This window comes from Pongo pygmaeus, chromosome 11 (assembly GCF_028885625.2).
Source record: "Pongo pygmaeus isolate AG05252 chromosome 11, NHGRI_mPonPyg2-v2.0_pri, whole genome shotgun sequence".
Classification (NCBI taxonomy): Eukaryota; Metazoa; Chordata; class Mammalia; order Primates; family Hominidae; genus Pongo; species Pongo pygmaeus.
Genome location: NC_072384.2, coordinates 104,392,149 through 104,419,966, shown reverse-complemented (window position 1 = coordinate 104,419,966; position 27,818 = coordinate 104,392,149). Strand labels below are relative to the sequence as shown.

The 27,818-nt window shown below is 37.5% G+C and overlaps 1 long non-coding RNA gene across 1 annotated transcript in view; it reads right to left on the bottom strand.

Annotated features, from left to right (window-relative positions):
- LOC134737759 (uncharacterized) overlaps positions 1–27,818 on the bottom strand; it is an 82,599-nt gene that overhangs the window by 52,026 nt on the left and 2,755 nt on the right. The window contains exon 2 of the long non-coding RNA XR_010122975.1: positions 11,126–11,232. This is a non-coding gene — a long non-coding RNA (uncharacterized LOC134737759). The remainder of the gene's footprint in view (positions 1–11,125; positions 11,233–27,818) is intronic.

Below are 27,818 nucleotides of genomic sequence, written 5' to 3'. Positions count from 1 at the left end.
CTTAATGGTTCCCAGAAGATCTGAACGCCAATTGCCTGCAACGGTAGCTTGTTCATAACACACCTTTTATTTGCTTTTCTTCCTTCCCTGTGCCACTTCTTAATTCCCTCATAGTCCTTCCTGGGATCACATCTTAAATAAAATACACCCCAATCCTGGTTTAGTATGCAGAGTAATGCCCACCCTTCCTCCCCTAAAGTAGTCTACATTCTAATCTTCAGAACCTGTGGACATGGTAAGTTATGTAGCAAAGGTGAATTAAGATTGCAGATGTACAGATGTAATTAAGGTTGTTAATCCACTGACCTCTAAATAGAGAGATTTTCCTGGATTATTAGGTGGGTCCAATGTAATCACAAGGGTCCCTGTAAAAGTAGAAGAGGGAATTGGAAGAGACGGCCAGAGAGATGGCACTGTGAGAAGGTCTTGGCCTGATCTTGCCAGCTTTGAAGATAGAATAAGGGGCCATGAGCCAAGAAAGTGGGCAACCTCTAGAGGCAGGAAAAGAGGCAGGGCTTGTCCTGGAATCTCCTAATGGCACCCTAATGACACCTTGATCCTAGCCCACTGAGATATATGGAGAACTTCTAATCTGTAGAACTGTGGAATAATAAATGTGTGTGGTTTTAAGCCGAAGTTTGTGGCAATTAGTCACAACAGCAATAAAAACAAATATAGTGATTCAGGATACATTTAGGGGGAAAGCCACATTTAAGATAATTGCTTTTTCTTATTGTTTTTGGGGTGTTCATTCCCATTTTCCCTAATATACAATGGGGCAAATGCTTGATGGATATGACTGCCAAAACAATGTAGAAAATTGAACTAATTTGGAATGGATAATTACATTAAACCGCTGTCTCTTTGGCAGAGAAGGCCTTACCTTGGAGCACCAGAGAAGTCTCACTAGGGTAACAGTTTTAATTAGTCCGGCTCTGTCTCATATCCAGTGCTCAGCTCTGCATCTATGGATATTTCTCATTTACAATATGAAATAATTGAAATATTCCAGTATTAAGAAATAATTATTACTAGAGACACTGGTGGGTTATTACCTAGATGCAAATAGTTTCATATTTCACTGTAAAGAAAATAATCTCTATCTTAAGAAATAATGTAATATTTTTTCAGATCTCTTAAAGCAGTCATCCTTTAAAGTAAAAGCTCCAGAAATGAATGACCATAACCTTCTTATTTATTTATATTTTAAATCCTCAAAGTATTGGCCCATCTCATTTTCTTAGTCAAAGCTTGCTTCCTGGTTTTGCCCTGCTAATGACCTCAGCTCCTCTTGATGCTTTAGGACCAAATGCTCTTCGATTAATCATTCTCTGTGTTAATATCAAATGGCCCTTGAATTCTTCAAACAGATTGCTGCTTCTGTTAAATAATGTCCTAAATATACAAAGCAGATAAATGATGACCATTGAGCCAATGGGAACAGAACTGAGCTCCAAGACTGCATTGCAATTATAATGAAAAGACACATAACTGATGAGCTCCATATCTGAACTTAAAATGATTTGTGAAGCAAAAGATCAAGAGAAGTACAGGCTGAGGTCTCAAGTTAGAGTTGCTGTGATGAAGTATGAACTGGCGCTAGAAAGCATTTTGAAATTGCTTGATATATGTGTATGTGTGCATGTCTCTCTGTGTGTGTGCATATATATTTTTTTTCTTTGAAATGGTTAAATGCTTCAAGGAATAGAGCCTCTTTGGGGGGCAAAGACCCAGAATGATATGCATCAGGGTTTTATTTCATTTCAGTCTCTTGCTTATTTTAATTTATGAGGTGTGGAGAATATTAGTTTTTTGGATGATTTAATATTTTATGTTGTAAGTGATCTGCAGTCAGTTAGTTAATTAGATACTGCAGACAGGCTGCTTAATATTATGTGTTGACTCTGCAGGAAAAAAGAAATATAGAATATTTCTGATAGGCAAAAAAAAAAAAAAAAAAAAAATTGAAGGCACATGATCAAAGTTCTCTTAGAGACCATGTGTTGGAGGTGCTTTGCTGTAGAACAAATTGTATTTTGCCCTTATAAAGGCTCCCAGAGTGTGCTAGAGATAATTGGAGCCCTCTATTGCTTTGCTCCCTTAGAAGTTTTCTGGAGTTAGGCAGGAAAAGAAGACAGGAACCTGAACCTTTAATTTAAATAAGAAAGCCATGTCTGGGAGAATTAGAATACTTTTGGAAGTTGGGAATCCATGGAAATGGATTGTCCTGTTTTGATTTCCTCAGAGGACCCAGTTTGAAGTAGTGATTTTATGTGATTTCCTTCTGTTCCTGTCCTCAATACCAACATCTCCTGAATAAAGAAATGATATGGTATCCCAGTATATTAGTTATGTATTTAGCTTTTTAGTTGGAGACTTAGGAATAGGGGAAAACTGACATTGAAAATATAGATGCAAGGCCAGGCTCGGTGGCTCATGCTGGTAATCCCAGCATTTTGGGAGGCTGAGGCAGGCGGCCCACCTGAGGTCATGAGTTCGAGATCAGCCTGGCCAACATGGAAGAAACCTGTCTCTACTAAAAACACAAAAATTAGCTGGGCATGGTGGCACACGCCTGTAATTCCAGCTACTTGGGAGGCTGAGGCAGGAGAATCGCTTGAACCCGGGAAGTGGTGGTTGCAGTGAGCTAAGATCGCGCCATTGCACTCCAGCCTGGGCAACAAGAGTGAAACTCCATCTCAGAACAAGAACAACAACAAAACCAAAAATATAGATGCATTCTCTTCTACTCCTGCTATAAAGTGAGGCTATGGGATAGTTTCTTTGGTTGGTGTCTACTACATGGGTTGGTTTTGCTGACCAAAGCTTTGCAAGAGCAAAGAACCCACCAACAAGGGGCTCTCTCACACAGCTCCGTTAGATGTGTCTTACTTTTGCTTTGTATAAAGCAAGTGTGCTTAACTCCAGTGAGATTTTTTAGTGAATATTCAACATATATCATAAGGTCAAAAGAGAAATAAATTGGGTGATTCATTTTAACTTCAGGTATGTGAAATTGAAGACTAATATTTCTCTAAAATAAAAACCTTTGCAAGGTGTTCAACATTCATAAGCAATGCAACAGTGACACATTATTCTGTGGCATGTTGTAAGGCTTTGAAGAAGTTTTGAGTTGTGCTTTATAAGAACCAAATGGTGGTACATAGTATAAATAAGAGAGTTAAAAATATGTCTCCAGTATAACAAAAATGGCACAAAAATTCATAGTCACCAACATAACTAGTATGTTTTCATTCATTTCTTAGCTTTTTGTCTGTTTTATCCCATCTATAATATCAGAATATTCAACATATTACCTTGCTTTCCTGGAGCTAACGTGACCAATATTAGCATATGGTAAATAAGAAACTATTTTTTCTCATCAAAATAGTATTTTCCAAAGGCAAAATAATCAACAATTGTCATTGTTTCTATTTAAGTTTGATGTGCCTCATGTACCCATTATGAAGAAACAGTAGGAGCAAAATGGCAGAATAGAAGATGCTCAGCTTTAGTCCCCTTCACAGAAATATGACTAACAACCATCCACATACAAGAATGCCTTTGTGAAAATTTCAGAACCCAAGGATGAGGCCCAAAGCACCCTTTTGGAGTACAAAACAGAAAACCCACATTAAAAGAATAAGAGAAACAGTCTCACCTTGACCATGTCATCCCTCTCTCAGGCTAGCACAGTGCCACATCAATAGGGTTCTCTTGGGCCTCTGGTTTCCCCAGTGGGAAAAAGAGAGTCCAAGATAGATATTCAGCTTCTTCAACATTCAGAGGCACTTGCCAGGAGGCCCACTTCTATCTCACCTTATGGAGAGCACTGCAGAAATCGGCAGGGATAGACCACCTGGGATTAGCTCGGGACAGAGAAGGAGGGCATGACTCATAGTAACCAGTACATTGATCTTGGTGGTGGCACTGCATCCCAGATGGTGACCTTGACTGACCAGAGAGCCCACCCACCTGCAAAACCAAGCCAGTGGCCCCAACTAGCCAGGGAGCATGGTCAGCAGTTCTGCCCAGCTGGGGTCCTGAGCCAGTGGTTCAGTTTGGCCACACAGTGCAGCCGGAAGTCCCACGCAGTCAGGGAATCAAGCCAGCAGCCTCACCTGGCTGCAGAGCCCAACCTGTGGTTTTGCCTGCCCAGGGGGCCAAGGCAGAAGCTCCATCCAACTGTGGAACACAGTAAGTGATCCCAACCAACTGCTACGCACAGCGTGCAGCCCCACCCAATCACAGAGCACAGCCTGAGACCCCACCTCAATATGGAGCCAAGCCAGTGGCACCATCTGGCTGGGAAACATAGACTGAAGCACCACCTGACCAGGGGAAATTGAAGATGCAATCCAGTATCTCTCCCTGAGTCCAGCTGTAACATGAAGTCCATCTAGTGGACCCACCTGACTGTGGGGCCCAGCCAGTAGTACCACCAGACCTCAAAGCATGGGACAGTTACTTTGCTCAACCTTAGCAGCAAGCCTTCCCTACCTTCAGACACTATCGGTTGGTTCATTCAGAACTCCAGGTTGGGCTGACTAGTGAAGGTCCTTCTCTGCTGAAGCAAACCTGTCAAGGCTGGAAGAGGTGACTGCTTCCTCAAATGCAGACACCCATGTAAGGATACACCAATTATGATGAATCAGGGAAACATAACACCACCAAAGGAAACTAATAAATCTCCAATAACTGATGCTAAGTAAATGAAGATGCATGAACTGACTGACAAAGAATTCAGAATAATGCTCAGAAAGGAGTTCACTGAACTATAAGAAAACACAGATGAACAACTAGAAAGCATCAAAAAATCAAAAATAAATCCTAAAGCAATGACTAAAATTCAATAGAGAGCTTCGATAGACTTGATGAAGCAGAAGAAAGAGTCGGTGAAATTTAAGAAGTCATTGGAAATTATCCAGTCAGGAGAGCAAAAAGAAAATAATGAAAAGAAGTGAAGAAAGCCTACATAATTTATAGGACATCATCAAGTTAATATTATATGCGTTTTGTTTTGTTTTGTTTTGTTTTGTTTTGTTTTGTTTTGTTTGGAGATTGAGTCTTGCTCTGTTGCCCAGGCTGGAGTGCAGTGGCATGATCTTGGCTCACTGCAACCTCTGCCTTCCCCAGGTTCAAATGATTCTCCTGCCTCAGCCTCCCAAGTAGCTAGGATTACAAGTACCCTCACCACACCTGGCTAATCTTCGTATTTTAATGGAGACTGAGTTTCACCATGTTGACCAGGCTGGTCTAGAACTCCTGGCCTCAAGTGATCCACCCGCCTCAGCCTCCCAAAGTGCTAGGATTACAGGCATGAGCCACTGCATCTGGCTATACACATTTTTGAGGTCCAGAAGGGGAAGTTATAGAGAAAGGGACAGAAAGTCTATTTAAAGAAATCGTGACTGAAAACTTCCAAATTTGGAGAAAGAAATGGACATCCAGATCCATTAGGGCCGAAAGTTCCCAAATAGGTTAAAACTGAATAGGTCTATCAAAACTGACAAAAGTCAAATATAAAGGATTTGGAAAGCAGCCAGAGAAAAGCAACTCATCACATAATGAGGGAGCCTCCAAAAAATTATCAGTGAATTTCTCAACCCTGCAGGCCAGGAGAGAATTAAATGATAAATTCAAAATATTGAAAGAAAAAAAATTTTCGTCTAAGAATACTATAGCGAGAAAAAAATTGTCCTTCGGAAATCAAGAAGAAACTTCAGCAAACAAAAGTCGAGGGAGTTCATCACTACAATATCTGCCATACAAGAAATACTAAAGGGAGTTCTTCAAGCTGAAATGAAAGAACATTAATTAACAACATAAACAGATGTAAATGTATAAACATCATTGGTAAAAGTAAATATATAGTCAAATTTGGAATTATATTGTATTGGTGGCATAGAAACTATTTTCTATTTTTTTTTTTTAGACAGTTTCACTCTGTCATCCAGGCTGGAGGGCAGTGGTGCAACCTTGGCTTACTGCAACCTCTGCCTCCCAAGCGATCCTCCCACCTCAGCCTCCCATGCAGCTGGGACTATACCCATCTAATTTTTTGTATTTTTTTTAGAGACAGGGTTTTGCCATGTTGCCCAGGCTGGTCTCCAACTCCTGAGCACAAGTGATCTGTCTACCTCGTCCTGCCAAAGTGCTGCCAAATACCTGGCAATCATTTTCAACTCTACTATAATAGTTAAAAAATAAATCACTTAACAATAATTATAATTATAACAATTTGTTAGTGAATACAGACATAAAAATGTAAATTATAACATCAATAATCTATACTGTGAGGTGGGAAGTAAAAGTATAGTTTTTACATATACTCAAGCTATATCTGCTTAAAATATAATGTTATAACTATAAGATGTTTTATGTAAATCTCATGGTAATAGCAACACCTACAGTGGATACACAGAAGACTAAGAGAAAAGAATCAAAGCATACCACCACAGAAAGTCATCAAATCATAAAGGAAGGCAGAAAGAGAGGAAAAAAGGAAAAAAAGAACTAAAAAACAGTCACAAAACGATTCACAAAATGGCAATACGTTTTTACCTATGAATAATTACTTTAAATGTAAATGGATTGAATTCCTCAATCAAAAGACTAAAATGACAGTGGAGAAAAAAAAGATTTAATTTTATGCTGCCTACAGGGGGCTCACTTCAGGTTTAAGAACACAGGTTGAAAGTAAGCCATGGACAAAGTCTATACTTATATTAGACAAAATAGATTTTAGGAAAAAAAACTGTTACAAGAAACACAAATGCCATATGATCTCACTTATTGTGAAATCTAAAAAAAGTTGAACTCATAGAATCAGAGAGTAGAATGGTAGGTACCAGGGGAAACTGTCTGGGAGATGTTCGGGGAGATGTTGGTTAAAGGATACAAATCTTTAGTTAGACATGAGGATTAAGTTCAATAAATCTCTTGTACAACATGGTGACCATAGTTAGAAATGTATTGTATTTTTGAAAATCATTAAGAGTATATTAAAAATGTTCTTGCATTTTAAAAGATAAGTACGTGAGGTAATGCATATGTTGATAAATCCTATCTAATCATTTTACAATGTCTATCCACATACTTCAAAAGTGTTGTACACAATAAATATATACAATTTTTGTCAATTAAAGATAAGTAAATATTTTTAAACTGTTACAAGAAACAAAGAAGATTACTATATAATGATAAAGGTGTTAATTCATCAAGAAAATATAACAATTGTAAATATTTATGCATTTAACTTTGGAGCACCTAATATATAAAGTGAATATTAACAGAACTGAGACGAGAAATAAACAGCAATACAATAAGAGTAGAGACTTTGTCCATGCCTATACTTTCAACCTATCTGTGTTCTTAAACCCAAAGTGACTGAAATCATATCTAGTGTCATTTCTAAGCACTATGGTATGAAACCAGAAATCAATAAGGAAGAAAATTGGAAAATTTGCAAATACATGGAAATTAAACAACATATTCATGAACATCCCATGGGTCAAAGAAGAAATCAAAAGGGAAACAAAAAAAATCTTGAGACAAATGAAAATGAAAATACAACATACCAAAACTATGGGGTGTGGCAAAAGTAATTATAAGAGGGAATATTATAGCAATAAATGCCTACATTAAGAAAAAAAGAAAGATCTCAAATAAACAACCAAACTTAAATCTCAAAAAACTAGAAAAAGAACAAACTAAGCCCAAAGTTAGTGGAAGAACAGAAATAATAAATATTAGAGCATAAATAAATAAAATAATAAGGAATAGGAAACCAATAGAAAACAGCAACAAAATTAAGAGTTAGTTTTTTGAAGACATATATAAAATCAACAAAACTTCAGCTAGACTAAGATAAAAAGAGAAAAGTCTCAAATAAAATCAGAAGTAAAAGTTGAGATATTACAACTGATACAGAAATACAAAGGGTCACACGGGACTACTAGGAACAATTATAGACCAACAAATTGGACAATTCAGAAGAAATAGATAAATTCATAGACACATACACCTAGCAAGACTGAATCATGAAGAACTAGAAAATTTGGACAGTTCCATAACAAGTAAGGAGAATGAGTTAGTAATAAAAAGTATCCCATAAAAGAAAATCAAAGACCTGATGGCTTTTCTGCTAAATTTTACCCAACATTTAAATAATTAATGCCAATTCTTCTCAAACTCTTCTAAAAAAATTGAAGAGGAGGGAACACTTCAAAACTCATTTTATGTAACCAGGTTTACCCTGATAACAAAGCCAGACAAGGACAGTACAAGAAAAGAATATTACAGACCAATATCACTGAAAAACATAGATGAAACGATTTTCAACAAAATATTAGCAAGCCAAATGCAGCAGCACATTAAAAGCATAATTCACCATGAGTAAGTGGACTTTATCCCTGGGATGCAAGGATGGCTTCACAAATCAATAAATGTGATATAACACATCAACAAAGTGAAGGATAAAAATCATATTATCATCTCAATAGAGGTAGAAAAAGCATTTAACAACACTCAATCTTCTTTTATGATAAAAAACTTTCAACAAATTGGGTATAGATGGAATACACCTCATTATAACAAAGGCTACATATGACAAACCCACAGATCTCACCATATTATGGTGAAAAGTAAAAGCTTTTCCTTTGAGATTAGAAAGAAAGGAAGGAAGACAAGGATGCTACTCTTTGCACTTCTATTCAACAAGGTACCTTGAAGTCCTAGCCAGAGCAATTAGGCAAGAAAAAGAAATAAAAGTCATCCAAATCAGAAAGGAAGAAGGGAAATTGTCCTTGTTTGCAGATGACATAATCTTATGTATTTTTTTAAAACCCTAAAGATTGCATCAAAAATGTTCAAACTAATTTAGTAAAGTTGCAGGATACAAAATCAACATACAAAGAATACATTGCATTTCTCTACACTAACAATAAAATATCTGAATAAAGAAATAAAACAATTCCCCTTACAATCATATCAAAAACTACTTAGAAATAAATTTAACCAAGGAGAAGAAAGATCTATGTACTAAAAACTATAAAGCACTAATGAAAGAAATTGAAGGTGACACAAATAAATGAAAAGGTGTCCTGTGTTCATGGATTGGAAGAATCTATATTGTTAAAATATTTACACATGCCAAAGCAATCCATAGATTCAATGTGATACCTATCAAAATTTCAATGGCATTTTTTCACAGAAATAGAAAAAACAGTACTAAAATTTATATGAAACAATAAAATACGTGAAAAAGTCAAAGCAATCTTTGGAAAGAACAGAGCTGGAAGCAACATGCTTCCTGATTTCAAACTATATTACAAAGCTTTAGTAATCAAAACAGTTTGACACTGGTGTAAAAGCAGACACATAGAACAAAAGAACAGAATTGAGAGCCTAGAACTATATCCATACATATATGGTCAACAAATATTTGACAAGGGCACCAAGAATATGTAATCAAGAAAGAATAATCTCTTCCATAATTAGTGTTGGGAAAAACAGGATATCCACATAAAAAAGAATGTAATTGGATCCCTATCTTACACCACTTACAAAAATTAACTTGAACTGGATTAAAGACTTGAATGTAATACCTGAATCCATAAAACTCCTGGAAGACAACATAAGATAAAAGCTTCTTGACATTAGTCTTGGCAATTATTTTTTTGGGTGAGTATGATACCAAAAGCAAAAGCACAGGCAACAAAAGCAAAAGTAAACAAGTGTGACTACATCAAACTAAAAAGCTACTGCACAGCAAAGGAAACAATAAAATAAAAAGGTAACCTATGGAATGGGATAAAATATTTGCAAACCTGTGTATCTGATAAGAGGTTAATATCCAAAATATATAAGAAACTCATACAACTCAACAGCAAAAAATAAATAAAAAACTAACAATTCAATTAAAAAATGGGCAATAGAAGGCCGGGCACAGTAGCTCATGCCTGTAATCACAGCACTTTGGGAGGCCGAGGTGGGCCTTGAATTAGTAATAATTCACTTGAGGACAGGAGTTCAAGACCAGCCTGACCAACATGGTGAAACCCCATCTCTACTAAAAATATAAAAATTATCTGGGCATGGCAGCAGGCACATGTAATCCCAGCTACTCAGGAGGCTGAGGCAGGAGAATTGCTTGAACCCGGGAAGCAGAAGTTGCAGTGAGCCAAGGTTGCACCATTGCACTCCAGCCTGGGTGACAGAGGGAGACTCCATCTCAAAAAAACAAAAACAAAAACAAAAACAAAAAACAGGGCAATGGACTTGAATAAACATTTTCCCAAAGAAGACATACAATGGCTAACAGACACATGAAAAGCTGCTCAACATCACTAATCCTCAGGTAAATGCAAATCAAAACCGCAATGAGATATCACCTTATACATGTCAGAATTGCTATTATCAAAAAGACAAGAAATAACAAGTGTTGGTGAGGATGTGAAGTAAAGGGAACCCTTGTGTTCTGCTGGTAGAAATGTAAATTGGCAGAGCCATTATGGAAAACAATATGCAGGCTACTCAAAAGTTAAAAATAGAACCACTATATCATCCAGCAATGCCACTTCTCTTGAGATACATATCTGAAGGATATAAAATCAGCATCTCAAAGAAATATCTGCATTCCCCTGTTCATTGCAGTATTATTCAAAATAGTTAAGACATGAGAACAACCAAAGTTTTTCAATTGATAAATGGGTAAAAGAAATGCAGTGTGTGTGTTTATACACACATATATGTATATATATACATATGCACATATATAATGTATATACACAATGGAAGGTAAAAATATATGCACACACACAATAGAATGTTACTCAGCCGTAAAAAAGAAGAAAATTCTGCCATTTGTGATAACATGGATAAACCTGAAGTGCATTATGCTAAGTGAAATAAACCAGGCAGAGAAAGACACATACTGCATGATTTCATTTATATATAAACTCTAAAACTGTTACTCTCATAAAAACAGAGAATAGAATGGTGATTTCCAGGGGCTGGAGGTGGAGGAAATGGGGAGATGTTGCTCAAGGGGTACAAGCTTTCAGTTAAAAGATAAATAAATTCTGAGCTGGGCATCGGGGCTTATGCATATAATCCCACCTACTTGGGATGCTGAGGCGGGAGGATCGCTTGAGTCCAGGAGTTGGAGGCTGCAGTGAGTTATGATCTGCCACTGCACTCCAGCGTGGGTGACAGAGTGAGATCCCACACCTAAAAAATAAATAAATAAAGGTAAATTCTGGGGATTTAATATAAAGCATCGTGACTATAGTTAATAATATTATATTTTATACTTGAAATGTTTTAAAAGAGTAGACCTTAAGTGTTCTCACCACACAGAAAAAAATGGTAACCGTGTGAGGTGATGGATGTGTTAACTAAATTGATCGTGCTCATCATTTTACAATATATATGCATACCAAATCATCATGTTGTAAATCATAAATATATACAATTATAGTTCAAAACAGCAGGAATAAAAAGAGTAAAAAGAGTAAGAACTGTGAAATGGATACATATATTATGTTTTGATATATACATCTCAGTTTTTGATATTCTCTCTCAAACAAAACAAAACAAAAACACTCCATTTCCCTTACTGGAAGTAATGGGTAAAACACAGACACTTAACTTCCAGAGCTGAATGCTGAATGCCATTTGGTACACAATGGTTATTCAGTAAATGCTATTAACTGATGCTGCTATTGGAGCACTATATTCATAGTGCACTCTTAAGCATCAATTGGTGCTTCACCTACAGAACATCTTCTACACATTTAACAGAGAGTCATACTATATGAATAAATGGTTGTCTTGATCCTTTAGATGAAAGCACTTTGTTCTCTTAATGTGGGGATTTTTTGTGAACCTCGAGGTTCTGTCCTAATGAGTTACAATTTACTGATCTAATATCACTCTATGGAAATGTATCATGTACTTGAAATATATATTTAATAAGATAATGCCATCAACCAGCACAGCTCTAAAGAAGGCATCTTTTTTTTCTTTTTGTATCTGCTGTTTAATTTCATTATGATTTCTAAAAATTCTCTGGTAGTGTACAGCTGCTCCACTGTTAATAGCCTTGAAATAGAAATGTGTTACTTTGCTTAGCAAGAGACATCTGCATAGTGTAGAAAAACAAAATCATTTGATGTGATTAATACAGGAAGATGGTTATTCGTATTTTTAATGCATATTGTTTAAACTCAAATATGTTTGCCTTCCAGCCATTCTTAGATATGTTATTCCGATCTATGATTTAAATCTGTGATGCTTTTAGCATCTACATAAAAAAAAGAATGTTTGCCAGCCCATCCAACACCTCCTGCTGCTAGTTGGCTAGGTTTTTTTGAATGTCATAAACGGAGCTTTTGATATGGTACCCATGGGGCTCTTTATCCAGAATGATGTAAATAACTACTCCCAACATTTTGTCCTTCCACCATCTTTGATCATGTCATCTTGAAATTTGCCCTGGCAATGAGCAAGAGTCTTTGCTTTCACATTAGAAGAGTTCATACTATATTTGAAAATGTCAAAGTATATAAGCCCTAGGAGGGCAATAGGACAGGTTCAAAAGTTTGCAGATAGATGGATTATTACAGGCTTAGAAATTACAATGAGAGAGTGCATACATGCTTTCTCTCATTCCCTCATAGTCTTGCAAATCTCTTGCTACATCATAAATCTTTCTATATCTGTGCTCCCATTCTCTAGCCATTTCACAAGTGGTCGGTCCGCTTCTCAGATTTACACACAGAGCCCTGGTGCTGACCTCATTGGAGGGCACGATTTATGTAGTGGAGCCAGTGACTGAGTGTGGAATACAATCCAGCCCTCTTGACGTGAGGCTGAAATGTTCATATCAGACTGTTCTGCTTACCATTTGTGGAATGTCAGCACTTACAGGGATCTTAGAGTGCACCTACTTCAGTTTCCTCCTTTTTCAGATAAAGGAAACACTTGGGCAAAGCAGTTTACCATCAAAGACTATTTTCTATTTCTATTTGTCTTAGTCCATTTTATTGTGCTGCCATCACAGAACACCAGAGACTAGGTAATTTATAATTAACAGAAAATTACTTGGTTCTTGCTTCTGGAGGCTGGGAAGTCCAAGATCAAGGAGCTGCATCCGGTAAGGGTCTTCTTGCTGCATCATAACATAGCAGAAGGCATCATTTTCAAATATAGTATGAGCTCTTCTAATGAGAAAGTTAAGACTTGCTCATTGCTAGGGCAAATTTCATAATGACATGATCAAAGATGACGGAAGGACCAAATGTCGGGAGTAGTTATTTATGTCATCCTGGGTGAGAGAGAGAGAAAAAGAGGCTGAACTTGCCCTTTCATAAGGAACCCAGTCCTGCAATAATGAACCCTCTCTTGAAATAACAGCATTAATCCATTCATGAGGGCTTTACCCTCATGAGCTAATCACTTTTTATTGGAGATTACATTTCTCATTGGAGATTACATGAACTTTGGGGAACACATTTAAATCATAGCACATGAATCTAGAATGTCTGCTCCTGTAATCTCTTTAAGAATGTACAGCCTGTACTCCTGCCATAATCTGGAGTGCAAGAAGCATTGACTACAGAGACCTTAAACCCTCATAAGTTTATATGAAAGGAACTTTGCCTTTCTTGTCCATAGTTTATGGAGCCAGAAGAGGGCCTACTGGAGATATGTAGCAAAGCTAGAAGACACAGAAGTTCTTCCCTGTCCTATCAAAGCAGCCCCAACAGTTTTCACGACAGGCAAGTAAAATGTTCGAGTAAAATGTTTGTCAATATCTACTCAATTCAACAATCACCATTCCTAAATTTGGTATACATTATGGCACCTCAAACCAGAGGGGAAACAATGGCCTATCTGATAAATGGTGTTGAGACAGAAGGGTAGGCATCTGGAAAAAATAAAGTTGAATCTTTACCTCCCATCCTACACAATGATAAATTCTAAATGGATCAAAAATTTAGATGGTATAAATAAAACCATAAAATTACTAAACAAACATGGTAAAATTTTAATTCTTGGAATGGAAATATTTTTAAAAATTGATTCAAAATTTAGAAACCATGAAAGGAAATGTTGATAAACCCAAATACATAAAAATTAAAACTTCTGTGTGACAAACACACACACACACACACACACACACTCATAAGCAAATGCAAAAGATAGAAAACCCAATGAACTAAAAAAAAAATTTGCAAATCATGTATAAACAAATGGCTAATGTCTATTTATAGATAAAAACTTTCAGCCAGGTACAGTGGCTCACACTTGTAATCCCAGCACTTTGGAAGGTTGAGGCAGGAGGAATGCTTGAGGCCAGGAGTTCAAGACCAGGCTGGGAAACATGGCAAGACCCTGGCTCTACAAAAATAATAAAAATAAAAAAATAAATGTTTCTACAAGTACAAAATTGAGAGCCTAACAAGCTAATAGGAAAAACTAGGCAAAAGATATAAACACATAGTTCACACAAAATGAAATACAAATAGCTCTTAAACATTTGGAAAGATGCTCGACTTCACTCATAATAAAATGTATGCAAATTAGAACTATATTGAGATACCATTTTTCTCCTATCAGGTTGGCAAAAATCCAAAAGTCTGATAATACACACCACTGACGAGGCTGTAAGAAACGCTCTCTCGTACGTTGCTTGTGAGAGTATATGTTAGCATAACCCCATATGGAGAGCAATTTAGCAAAATCCATCAAAATTACAAATGCATATATCTTTCACCCCAGCAATTTTACTTTTGGAAATTTATGTTACAAATGTACTTGCAAATGAATGAAAGGACATATGTTTAAGGTATTTACAGCAGTATTGTTTGCAAGATCAAAAATTTGAAATAACCTACATTGTTCAATCCAGTACATTGCTAAAATAAAGTTTACGTAAATTATGATACATTGATACAACAGAATACTACAAAAGTTAAAAAAATAAAATAAAAGAGTGAGCTGCCTCCATAGCAATGAGGAAAGATACTCAAGAGATGTTGAATGAAAAAAGGCAAAATGCGGGCTGAACGCAGGGGCCCACGCCTGTAATCCCAGTACTGTGGGAGGCCAAGGAGGGGTGGATCACGAGGTCAGGAGTTCAAGACCAACCTGGCCAACATAGCGAAACCCCGTCTCTACTAAAATACAAAAAAAAAAAAAAAAAGCAGGGCATAATGGCGGGTGCCTGTAATCCCAGCTACTCGGGAGGCTAAGGCAGGAGAATCACTTGAACCCAGGAGGCGGAGGTTGCAGTGAGCCAAGATCACATCACTGCACTCCAGCTTGGGCGACAGAGCAAAATTTGTCTCAAAAAAAAAAAAAAGAAACAAAGAAACAAAGAAAGAAAAAAGGCAAAATGCAGAACAATATGTCAAGTAAGCTACCTTTTACATAAAAAGAGGGAAAATAAGAACATGAGTTTATATTTATTCTTATACCCATTTAAAAAACTGGAAGAATTTATAAGAAACTAAATACAGTGGTTACTAGTAAGAGATGGGCATTGGAACTAGGGGTATAGGGTAGAGTAATCTAAGATATCTCACTTTATGTCTATATGCATATTTAGAACCATGTGAATATATAATCTTTTCAAAAATTGTATATATTTTTAATCAAAGAATAAGTAATTGAGTCCCATGCTTGACTCTAAGGAGGCTAACAAGTCACCACTATCTTAGGATAAAGGTGAAGGCTCCAGATTAACATGGGGCCGCTCAGAGTCTTACTTTACTCATTTGTCCTTTTCTTCATTCATTTAACAAACATTTGTTTACAATGTTCTGTATAATAGGCACTGTACTAAATTCTAGGGATACTTAGAGAACACGACCAACTAGATCTTTGCTTCACAAAGTCTACTTGCTAGTCCAGGGTCTCTTTTGTTTGGAGTCTGGGGTCTCCAAACAGCATGCAGGTACTCTAGGACCCATATTAACAAGTTTCACTCTCTTATGACAGCATCTTAAGTGTGAGCATGTTAAATTTCCATTGGTATAGAGTTCAAAAATTCAATATCCTTGATTTTTATGAGCAAACAAGATGTGGACAGGCTGGAGGCATTTTTGGTTTCTCTCAATGGCACCTCTTTGCAGAGTGTCACAATATCTTTTATTGTGTATAATACCTTATAATTTGAAACTATTTCAAATACGGCCCTTGTTGATGCTTATCCAGGGGTTGTAATAATTTCCTGTGATTCATATTGATGTATTTTTATTAATGCTCTAGAATTATACAGTGTATCACTACTTTACCTTCCTTTCTGCTTTTCTCCCTTAGTTTTATTAGTTTACATTCCATTCTGTTGAATTTTTCCAGTCAAATATCTGTTCCTTGGTGTGCATGTCAGTCCCTCAAATAGTATTTCTTTCTTCCTCTATTCTGCTACCCCATTTCAGGCAGATGAAAGCTGACAGTAAAGCTATATCAGCTCAGCGTGGGTTTGTGCATGAATGCATGTTCATCTATAGCCACGTTGTCATGTTTCAAGAGTGAGTCCATTCGGTTAATAAACAAAGCAGAGTATTTAGGATTATCTGATAGAACTTTCTGCAGTGATAGAAATGTCCTATAGTTGTGTTGTCCAATAAGGCAGCTGCTAACCACTTGTGGCTATTGAGCACCTCAAATGTGGCTAGTGCAAAGGAAGAATTGTATTTTTAATTTAATTTTATTTAAATTAATACCAATTTATAAATCTTGCAAGATGAGGACAATATGTGAAAGTAAGGAATGTGGCTCCAAAGAGAGTAGTCAGCCACCCAAACTGCAGTATCCACGAGTGAGAATGTCACGGTAGTGGGAATCTCTCAGCCTTAAGTATTCCAATCAGATGGTGAAGGTCCTGCTTTTTGAGGGATAGTCCACACAGATTGGAAAGGTTTTCCAGCTAGTTTCTGAGATAAGACAGAGCACAGTGCATTCCTCTCACACTCTATCATTAAGTCAGCAAGCATGAAGAAGGTTTGGTTAGAGCTCTAGGCAGGCTTAGTTGGGTTCAAGGCTGAATTCTAGTTCTTGAGTGTATATCAGTAACATGGGAGAAAATGCCATCTTGTGGACTGAGCACAAGCCCTAGGCATCATGAATTCCAGATTTACAAAAGTAAACCTAATTCTAGATCTCACTCACTGGTGGGAAAGAACTCCTGATATATAGCCCACCTGGGCTTATATTAGCCAGAGACTTGACAGCAGTTAATTATGCTGGAGAACTGAAAGTCGTCAGTTTCTTTAGATAGATGGACTCAGGCAAATAGAAATTGACAAGGTCCAAGTCTATCCAGTTCAACCTCCTTCATTTCCCCCTCATTATTTACACTCAGGTGCATAGACCCCACCAGAGCATTCAAGGCCCTCCACAATATGGAGCCCACTGTTTTGCCCAGGCTTTATCTCCACAAATCTCCCACACTCATCTTACACTTCAGCCGAACTAGCCTGTGCATACTTCCCAAGCCCCAGCCTCTCCCACATTCATGTCCTTGCTCAGGCAGTTGCCAGAAATGCCCTCTTCCAGCATCTCCATCTGCCAAAACCCCATCTACCCTCATGGCTCATTTCAGGCGTTCCCTCCCTGAAGTTGTCTTCCCTGAAACCCACAGCTGTCTGTGCTCACTCCCTCCTTGGAGCCCCAGGGCACTTGGTCTGTGCTGCTGTCTTGGCACTTATTCCATTCCTCCTTATGTTGAGGGCATTAGTGAATTTGTCTAATCTTGCCTCCTAGTCTGTGAGCAGTTTAAGGATAGGGCCTGTGTCATTCACATTCTATATTCCCAACAGTGCCTGGCATGTGGTTGGTCTCCAGGAATTACTGTTATTGAACTGGCTTAAGGACAATTCTACACATGGGGAGGATTTCAGCTACAGTCAATGAAAAAGAGATCTTTTGTTCCAGGAGGTAAGAGAGCCCATGCAGTCCTGAGCCTCTATCTGAAAAGTACGTTATTGTGCCTTGAGACATTTTTCAAATCAGAGGTAGCAAACTGATGATCCAGAGATCACACGTGGCCTGCATACATGTTCTGTTTGACAAACAATCTTATTTTTTAAAAATTGTCAACAACATTTAACATTTGAGGGAGTTCACATAAAAATCCATATTTCTATATTTTCTTGAAAAACAGAAAATCAGATCTCACATACTGGTCGCTTATTCCTCTCCAATAATTTTCCACTTAACCACCCCCTGCTTAACCCACTGTACTCAGACCCTACAAGGACTGGGCTCACTTTATTTTTCCTCCCTCAAATCAGATGTGCATAGAGCCTGTGCACCTTCAACAATTACAATGATCCCACCTCTGCCATTTATGAAGCTCATATTGCCTATTTTTAGGTCATACAGATTTTGGTAACTCTAACAGTGATTGTTTTGCCCTGCTACTTTCTGTACCATCTATCACACTCCCAAGAGTGCATCTGTGTTCAGAAAAAAGAAATGATTTAAACCATTTTTCAGGGGGTGTGATGGCATCTCCCGGTCTATTGTCACTTTACCTGCAAGTGCAGTTTTTAGACATTACAGAATTAGTTAAGGGACCCAGGGTGTCAGAGCAAGAGGCATATTGTGGAAAGTAGAGGAGGAGATCCTTGAAAAGGAATAAAGAGAGTGGGAACTATCTGATATTGAATGCTAACGTTTCATTTCACATCCATAATGCCTTTTGTGTGAAGATTTCCAAGTAGATTTCAGGGAGTAATTGAGCCTCACAGTACTTGATGAGAAGGGGAAGTGTTCAATTCATTTTCTGATACAGGAAACTGAGGCACTGTTTGTTCACAATTGTAAGAGAATTGGTAGTTTAACTTAATTATCCTCATTTCTGGCATTTCCCTTAATCACTCATTCTTATGCTTTGGTTTCAAGGGTAATTTATGTTAGATCAATTTGGACTCATAGAATTTAATCAATACCATCTGCAACTCATAGGCTCTCCTTGTCTAAAACTAAATTTTCAGAAAAATGTAAGGACTAACAGAGCATAAACAAAATATGGAATCAGATGGGCTACTCTTTGACTTGCAGGCAAATACCAGTACTTCAAAAATCTCCATATTCCATTTTTAATAGTCCCTCCCTGTTCTCTCAGCTCACCTCTTCACACCTCCTCACACCAGTTAAAGACTAGTATGAAAAGAGTTGCTTGGGTTCAGTATTTATTTTAAAGTCTCATACTTGAAACATCCAAAGGGAGACTTCTAACTTCTTTGACCCATGAGAAGTTTAAGTTAAAAAAAAAAAAAGATTTTGTTAGCTAAATCAACATTTCAAGTGTCTGGCAAGTGCTTTCAGTTTATAAAACACCACCATGCTGCCTTTGACTGTTAAACCCATTACTCTAATCCACTCTAAATGAAGCATTATGAGGCACCAATTTAGTATCATGTCTTAGCGAACACAGCAAGTCCTAACTGTAGGTATTTATGGTATTTTGAGTAGGATCTGGTCATTATATATACTTTGTAATAATCATTAGTGATCAAAATCACCTCTCCTGAAACATTATCTCCCCAAGGCCATCCCCACTAACCAAGTAACTAAAAACAAGTGGAGAATGCAGGATTGAAATATTAAATCATAGGTTGCTTTACCAAGTACACGAGCCAACCTTTGACCCCTGAAAGATGGGATTAAATACCACTTGCATAACGGTAATTGAAGAAACCTCTCCTATGCATTTTTGGAACTAAAGAAAAGAAAGTGAGTGCATAGGCTTACCTAGAAATCATTGTTGTAGGGAGGAAAACATACAAACAATGTTTATTTGTCTATCAGGTCCCCTCCATAGGACCTTGATATCAGCAGATGTTTTCCCCAACTTTAGTTAGAAATTCGGATGCTCCAAGTCTGCTCTAGGTGAGCAAATCAAAGTTGTACCAAGTTAAGCCTGGGAAAATTGTCTCCCATCATCATCTCCCGTGGGGTGTGGATAAATTTTCTCCCACAGCCTCAGCACTTTCTGATTTGTCCCATTAGAGCTCTTGGCCTCTGCTTCTTACCCAGCATGTCGGCTTTTACCACCATTGGCTCACACCACAGGATCATCAGCTTGTTCTGTCTGTCAGCTCTTGTTGTAGCCAGGTGACCTGCCCTGGATCATTTCACGTTCTGTATTTTTCTAAATTACATTGTTCTCTGGAGTCTGTTGCCCAACTAAAAAAGTCACATTTTCGTTCTCTGTTAGTTACTCAAAGTATCAATCATTCTGTAACCACCTGTACTACCGTTAACCTTCTTCCTGTCTTCCAAATCAAAACCCATTTCTCACTTCCATATGTCAACACCAGCCACATACATTGATTAAATGTCTTTCATTTGAAAGCACACGCAGTCCTGGCTATCCTGCCTATGTCTGAATGCCTCCCATATGCTCCCGATGCAAGCCTAATTCTTCTGTTCCCTTCCTCTGGAAAGTCATTCTTCATTGTAATAAGTTGCCCATAGTAAATGTATTCATCATCTTTTTCTCTGACAACCATGTTTCTCCACTACGGGAAATTAAACACTACAACATATGGCCTGAGCAGCAAACTTTAGTGCTTGCTCGCTCAATTGTTTTAACACATTGCCGCCTTTACATAATATTCTGTTTGCCACTAGCATGTCAGGCTTCCGCTTGACATATGCATTAGACACGTTAATGGCAAGACAGAAACCAACTGAAGCTGACAATATGACGAAAGAAGGGTAAGTGCCTATTAATTACTAAAATTCACTTTTTTCCACTATTTAGCAAGAGAAAAAAAGCAAATTAATGCCTTCAGAACATGCCACCACATTAGCCTGCTGTGGTGCCATCGGACAGATTTTTTAAATCGTAAGTACTATGAAGAGTTTTGTGTAGATTTAGCAAGGCCAGTATAAATGACACTGATGCTCTCTCCATTGTCATGGACCCCACTGGTCTGCTCTTTGTGATTCCCCCAATCACAACGCATTCAGTGGGCATGCTATAGATGCTGAATTGCTTATGTAGTCATCCAATCCTGGTATATTTCCCAGGATTCTTCTATTAGTTAAGCACATAAACTGCTCTGAAAGTGTATTCTAAATGCTACACATTGCTGGGTCTCAGCTGTAATCTTAGCACTTTGTGGGAGGACCGCTTGAGCCCAGGAGTGTGAGGTTACAACGAACCATAATCACACCACTGCAGCCTGGGCAATGCAGTGAGATCCTGTCTCTAAGAAATAAAATAAAAAATAAAATGAATGTTACCCATTTAGAATACAATTTTCTTCTGGGTTATGGCTTCAGAGATTAGATTATTTCATCAACTATAAATCTTTGGGCTTCTATTGTGAATCTACTGACTGAATTCATGTTTTAGCTAAGTAATCTTGATCTCAGAATCAGTAAAAGTAAGTTACCAAATTCTGGCTTTTTAGATCTTCATTTTTCTAATTAATCTCCTATAATTTTCAGTGCATCTACTTAGGATTTGTGTATATGCCTAAACAAAAAAAAAAAAAAGAAATTTAAAAGTTATTCAGTGGATACTATATTGACTGTTCTTTTCCACATAGAATTTTTTTTACATAAATAGAGCTATATTTGAGTCACATGTTATATTTGACCCTGGAGGACATCCAACAGCAAGTTTTCTAGAATCCCTGAGTCTGATTCATCTCTATCTTTACAACATATCCCGCGATCTCAGGAGTCCATGGCTCCCAAGGTCATTCCCCCTATCAATAACAGTATCACCTTGAACTCAGTGTCAGCCAATAGTTACCCAAAGCTTAATTGGAAGAAACAATTTATGGAAGTGTCCTGGTGTCCACTCATGCCTCTGACTCTTTAAAAATCTATCTTGAGATTAAGCTAGATGTCAGAAAGCTGTTTCCCTAAGACCTCATCAAATTGGTCCTCTGTTGGATTGCTTTAACATTAAGTTCAATGTCACCAGCCTAAAAGGAGGGGCATTATCAGAAGCAGACTTGTGAAGCTCACTGTATCATCTATGAGGATGTTGTTGAAGGTGTTATCAACTGGATTGCACAATGTCTCCTCTTTGAGGACCTATGTGACAAGTTTCTTTCAGGCTTCAGTGCCAGGAATAGCTAGGCCACTCCTGAGCACCTAGTTTTATCTTATAAAGTGTAGGAGGATTGAATTCCACTTTATACATTGCCTATTAAAGAGCTTGGAGCAAGTTAGTAGTACCTCATCACATATGTTTGTGCCCCAGCCTCTTTGATAGTGTTATCTTTTTTCCCCCCTAACTGCTCTTATTTTCTTATTTCTCTTATTTCCTCAACTATTTATTTTTAATTGAATTGCACATTATGATACACACACATAAATTACAAAGAAACAAATATAGACACAAAAACTAGACTTTAGAAAGTTTACACTTATGCATATTTATAGATGTATTTCTTTTTAAACACATTTCAAAATATACCATTCAGCAGGGAAAAATACATGGGGCACCTATACTTGCTGTGTTTGGCACTATGCAACACCGGTATGAGAATTTTCTGTATCTTACAGAGAAAATACAGTTTATCTCTTGAGTAGGAAGCTATAAAACAAATACAGGAATGTATGCATACTCTGCATTTACAGATCCACACAACAATTGCATGTAAAAGCACTTAAGGGTTAGGAGGCCACTGAGAAAAAAGCCAGGAAACTAACTTTAGATCATCTTGTTCTACAAGTCTGCAAATGACTATAATAACACCATTAATATTTCCAGAATAAAGTTATAATATCATGGAGTTTCAATATCATCAAAATCTGTATTCATTCATTCATTCCATAAACATATATGAAACAATGCATTAGGCACAAGGGATACTTGGATGAATGAAACACAGCTTACTGCAATAGGAAATAGGAAATGTGTAGGATATACATGAGAAGCATCCTGCAGTGTTTATTATGTCTTTGAAACATCCAGGTAGATATTGAAGTAGAACAGAATATTCTCAACATCATAGTTCAACCTAGTCTTTTATAGATACAAAAAGATGTTGGTTGTCTCAGGGTAGCTCATCTTGCTGGGTAAGGAATGTGTTCCTGGGGTGAAGAATGGATACTGGAAACTGTGCTCCTTTTCAAGGCAGCACTGAATAGGTGAATTAATTCACTAAATGACATTTCTGTGGCTGCCAAAGCTAATGCTACCCAAACAGTAGTTTATCGTCTTGAAACCATCAGCTGTCATCATTTTCTTCTCTTTTCATTTGCCTATATCTTTCAAGTAACTTTAAAGTAAGTCACCAAGTGAAAATTTTCTGATATTGCAAAAATTATGTGGACCTAAGAGACAGAAAAATTTTGCCCTGAGCCATGAGAATGCTCAGAAAATGTAAACTTCTGTTTGAGAATCATGATTCCAAAGCCATTTATTTCGATTAAAGTACATCCTAAGGTTTCCAGGTAATATTGGCAGCCAAGGGTCCTTTGTTTATTTCAATAGTTAAGTAGGACCAAGGAAGAAACTAGTCTATAAAATTAAGTGAGTTGAAAGATCAAAGTTATTGAGTTGAATTGCACCTGGAGCAAGATGACAGTAAGTTTAGTCTTCAAACACAGATATAACAACCTTTATATGGCATGCCAATTAGGTTACGGTTCAACTGCATCCTGAATTATCAACGGCTGGATCAAGGGAGACCCTGATCACAAACATTGTAATAATTCAATTTTGAGGCCACTAAGGTCTGGGACTTTTCTGAGAAGTCTGATAAGAGTCTATTTGGTTTGTTTTTCTGCTATACATAGTATACTTTTTGGGGAAACCTTGGTACAGTTACCCAATGAGTAGAAAAATGGATTTATAAGTCAGGAGGCCGCAAATATCTTCCCTTCACAAAGCTAACTAAAATATCTTCCCTTCACAAAGCTAACTGGCTCTCTAAAGGATTGAGCATTTACGATCTTAATGCCTGAAATCTAAGGAATGTGAAAATTAATGGAGAGGTATGTGGAATGACTGCTGTCAAACCGGATTTCTACTAGAGCTTCTTGTTTCTGTTATTTTTATCTGGTTTTGGAAATGCAGTGTCACCACTACATTCCTAGCATTGACCAGAAGTGGAGACTGCAGCACTTCACCAGGCTCATACATTACAAATGCTTCCTCCTTGTTTCTTTTCTTTGCCCCACCCTGACCTGTACCTGCTGTGGTGGACATGCCTACTCACTCACCAAGATTTATAATTTTCCTCCCCTCTGGGAGTGTCTCATGACTTGTTTTGGCCATTCAATGTAAACAAAAGTACTTAAGAATTGGTGTGCAATTGTCTAACTTCTCTCTTGTGGCCATGTTGATAGGCAGCTGTCTCAAAAGCAAAGTAGTCTGGAATGGTGAGCTGTCAATATGAAGGAGGAAAGCTTCCTGTAGAGTTGCCCAGACCCACAGCATACTTCGTGTGAGTCAGAAATGAACCTTTTCATTGTGTTAAGCCACTAGAAATGTTGGTGCTATTTGTTACCTCAGCAAAACTAGACTATTCTGTCTAATACATCCTATAATTTTCTTTTTTTTTCCTTCATTATTATTATTATTATTATTATACTTTAGACTCTATGGTACATGTGCGCAACGTGCAAGTAAGTTACATATGTATACATGTGCCATGCTGGTGCGCTGCACCCACCAACTTGTCATCTAGCATTAGGTATATCTCCCAATGCTATCCCTCCCCCCTCCCCCCACCCCACAACAGTCCCCGAAGTGTGATGTTCCCCTTCCTGTGTCCATTTGTTCTCATTGTTCAATTCCCACCTATGTGTGAGAATATGCGGTGTTTGGTTTTTTGTTCTTGCGATAGTTTACTGAGAATGATGATTTCCAATTTCATCCATGTCCCTACAAAGGACATGAACTCATCATTTTTTATGGCTGCATAGTATTCCATGGTGTATATGTGCCATATTTTCTTAATCCAGTCTATCATTGTTGGACATTTGGGTTGGTTCCAAGTCTTTGCTATTGTGAATAATGCTGCAATAAACATAAGTGTGCATGTGTCTTTATAGCAGCATGATTTATAGTCCTTTGGGTATATACCCAGTAATGGGATGGCTGGGTCAAATGGAATTTCTAGTTCTAGATCCCTGAGGAATCGCCACACTGACTTCCACAAGGGTTGAACTAGTTTACAGTCCCACCAACAGTGTAAAAGTGTTCCTATTTCTCCACATCCTCTCCAGCACCTGTTGTTTCCTGACTTTTTAATGATTGCCATTCTAACTGGTGTGAGATGGTATCTCATTGTGGTTTTGATTTGCATTTCTCTGATGGCCAGTGATGGTGAGCATTTTTTCATGTGTTTTTTGGCTGCATAAATGTCTTCTTTTGAGAAGTGTCTGTTCATGTCCTTCGCCCACTTTTTGATGGGGTTGTTTGTTTTTTTCTTGTAAATTTGTTGGAGTTCATTGTAGATTCTGGATATTAGCCCTTTGTCAGATGAGTAGGTTGCGAAAATTTTCTCCCGTTTTGTAGGTTGCCTGTTCACTCTGATGGTAGTTTCCTTTGCTGTGCAGAAGCTCTTGAGTTTAATTAGATCCCATTTGTCAATTTTGGCTTTTGTTGCCATTGCTTTTGGTGTTTTAGACATGAAGTCCTTGCCCATGCCTATGTCCTGAATGGTATTGCCTAGGTTTTCTTCTAGGGTTTTTATGGTTTTAGGTCTAACATTTAAGTCTTTAATCCATCTTGAATTGATTTTTGTATAAGGTGTAAGGAAGGGATCCAGTTTCAGCTTTCTACATATGGCTAGCCAGTTTTCCCAGCACCATTTATGAAATAGGGAATCCTTTCCCCATTTCTTGTTTTTGTCAGGTTTGTCAAAGATCAGATAGTTGTAGATATGTGGCATTACTTCTGATGGCTCTGTTCTGTTCCATTGATCTATATCTCTGTTTTGGTACCAGTACCATGCTGTTTTGGTTACTGTAGCCTTGTAGTATAGTTTGAAGTCAGGTAGTGTGATGCCTCCAGCTTTGTTCTTTTGGCTTAGGATTGACTTGGCGATGCGGGCTCTTTTTTGGTTCCATATGAACTTTAAAGTAGTTTTTTCCAATTCTGTGAAGAAAGTCATTGGTAACTTGATGGGGATGGCATTGAATCTGTAAATTACCTTGGGCAGTATGGCCATTTTCATGATATAGATTCTTCCTACCCATGAGCATGGAATGTTCTTCCATTTGTTTGTATCCTCTTTTATTTCCTTGAGCAGTGGTTTGTAGTTCTCCTTGAAGAGGTCCTTCACATCCCTTGTAAGTTGGATTCCTAGGTATTTTATTCTCTTTGAAGCAATTGTGAATGGGAGTTCACTCATGATTTGGCTCTCTGTTTGTCTGTTATTGATGTATAAGAATGCTTGTGATTTTTGTACATTGATTTTGTATCCTGAGACTTTGCTGAAGTTGCTTATCAGCTTAAGGAGATTTTGGGCTGAGACAATGGGGTTTTCTAGATATACAATCATGTCATCTGCAAACAGGGACAATTTGACTTCCTCTTTTCCTAATTGAATACCCTTGATTTCCTTCTCCTGCCTAATTGCCCTGGCCAGAACTTCCAACACTATGTTGAATAGAAGTGGTGAGAGAGGGCATCCCTGTCTTGTGCCAGTTTTCAAAGGGAATGCTTCCAGTTTTTGCCCATTCAGTATGATATTGGCTGTGGGTTTGTCATAGATAGCTCTTATTATTTTGAGATACGTCCCATCAATACCTAATTTATTGAGAGTTTTTAGCATGAAGGTTGTTGAACTTTGTCAAAGGCCTTTTCTGCATCTATTGAGATAATCATGTGGTTTTTGTCTTTGGTTCTGTTTATATGCTGGATTACATTTATTGATTTGCGTATATTGAACCAGCCTTGCATCCCAGGGATGAAGCCCACTTAATCATGGTGGATAAGCTTTTTGATGTGCTGCTGGATTCTGTTTGTGAGAATTTTATTGAGGATTTTTGCATCAATGTTCATCAAGGATATTGGTCTAAAATTCTCTTTTTTTGTTGTGTCTCTGCCAGGCTTTGGTATCAGGATGATGCTGGCCTCATAAAATGAGTTAGGGAAGATTACCTCTTTTTTTATTGATTGGAATAGTTTCAGAAGGAATGGTACCAGCTCCTCCTTGTACCTCTGGTAGAATTCGGCTGTGATCCCATCTGGTCCTGGACTTTTTTTGGTTGGTAAGCTATTGATTATTGCCACAATTTCAGCTCCTGTTATTGGTCTATTCAGAGATTCAACTTCTTCCTGGTTTAGTCTTGGGAGGGTGTATGTGTTGAGGAATTTATCCATTTCTTCTAGATTTTCTAGTTTATTTGCATAGAGGTGTTTGTAATATTCTCTGATGGTAGTTTGTATTTCTGTGGGATCGGTGGTGATATCCCCTTTATCATTTTTTATTGCATCTATTTGATTCTTCTCTCTTTTTTTCTTTATTAATCTTGCTAGCGGTCTATCAATTTTGTTGATCCTTTCAAAAAACCAGCTCCTGGATTCATTTATTTTTTGAAGGGTTTTTTGTGTCTCTATTTCCTTCAGTTCTGCTCTGATTTTAGTTATTTCTTGCCTTCTGCTAGCTTTTGAATGTGTTTGCTCTTGCTTTTCTAGTTCTTTTAATTGTGATGTTAGGGTGTCAATTCTGGATCTTTCCTGCTTTCTCTTGTGGGCATTTAGTGCTATAAATTTCCCTCTACACACTGCTTTGAATGCATCCCAGAGGTTCTGGTATGTTGTGTCTTTGTTCTCGTTGGTTTCAAAGAACATCTTTATTTCTGCCTTCATTTCG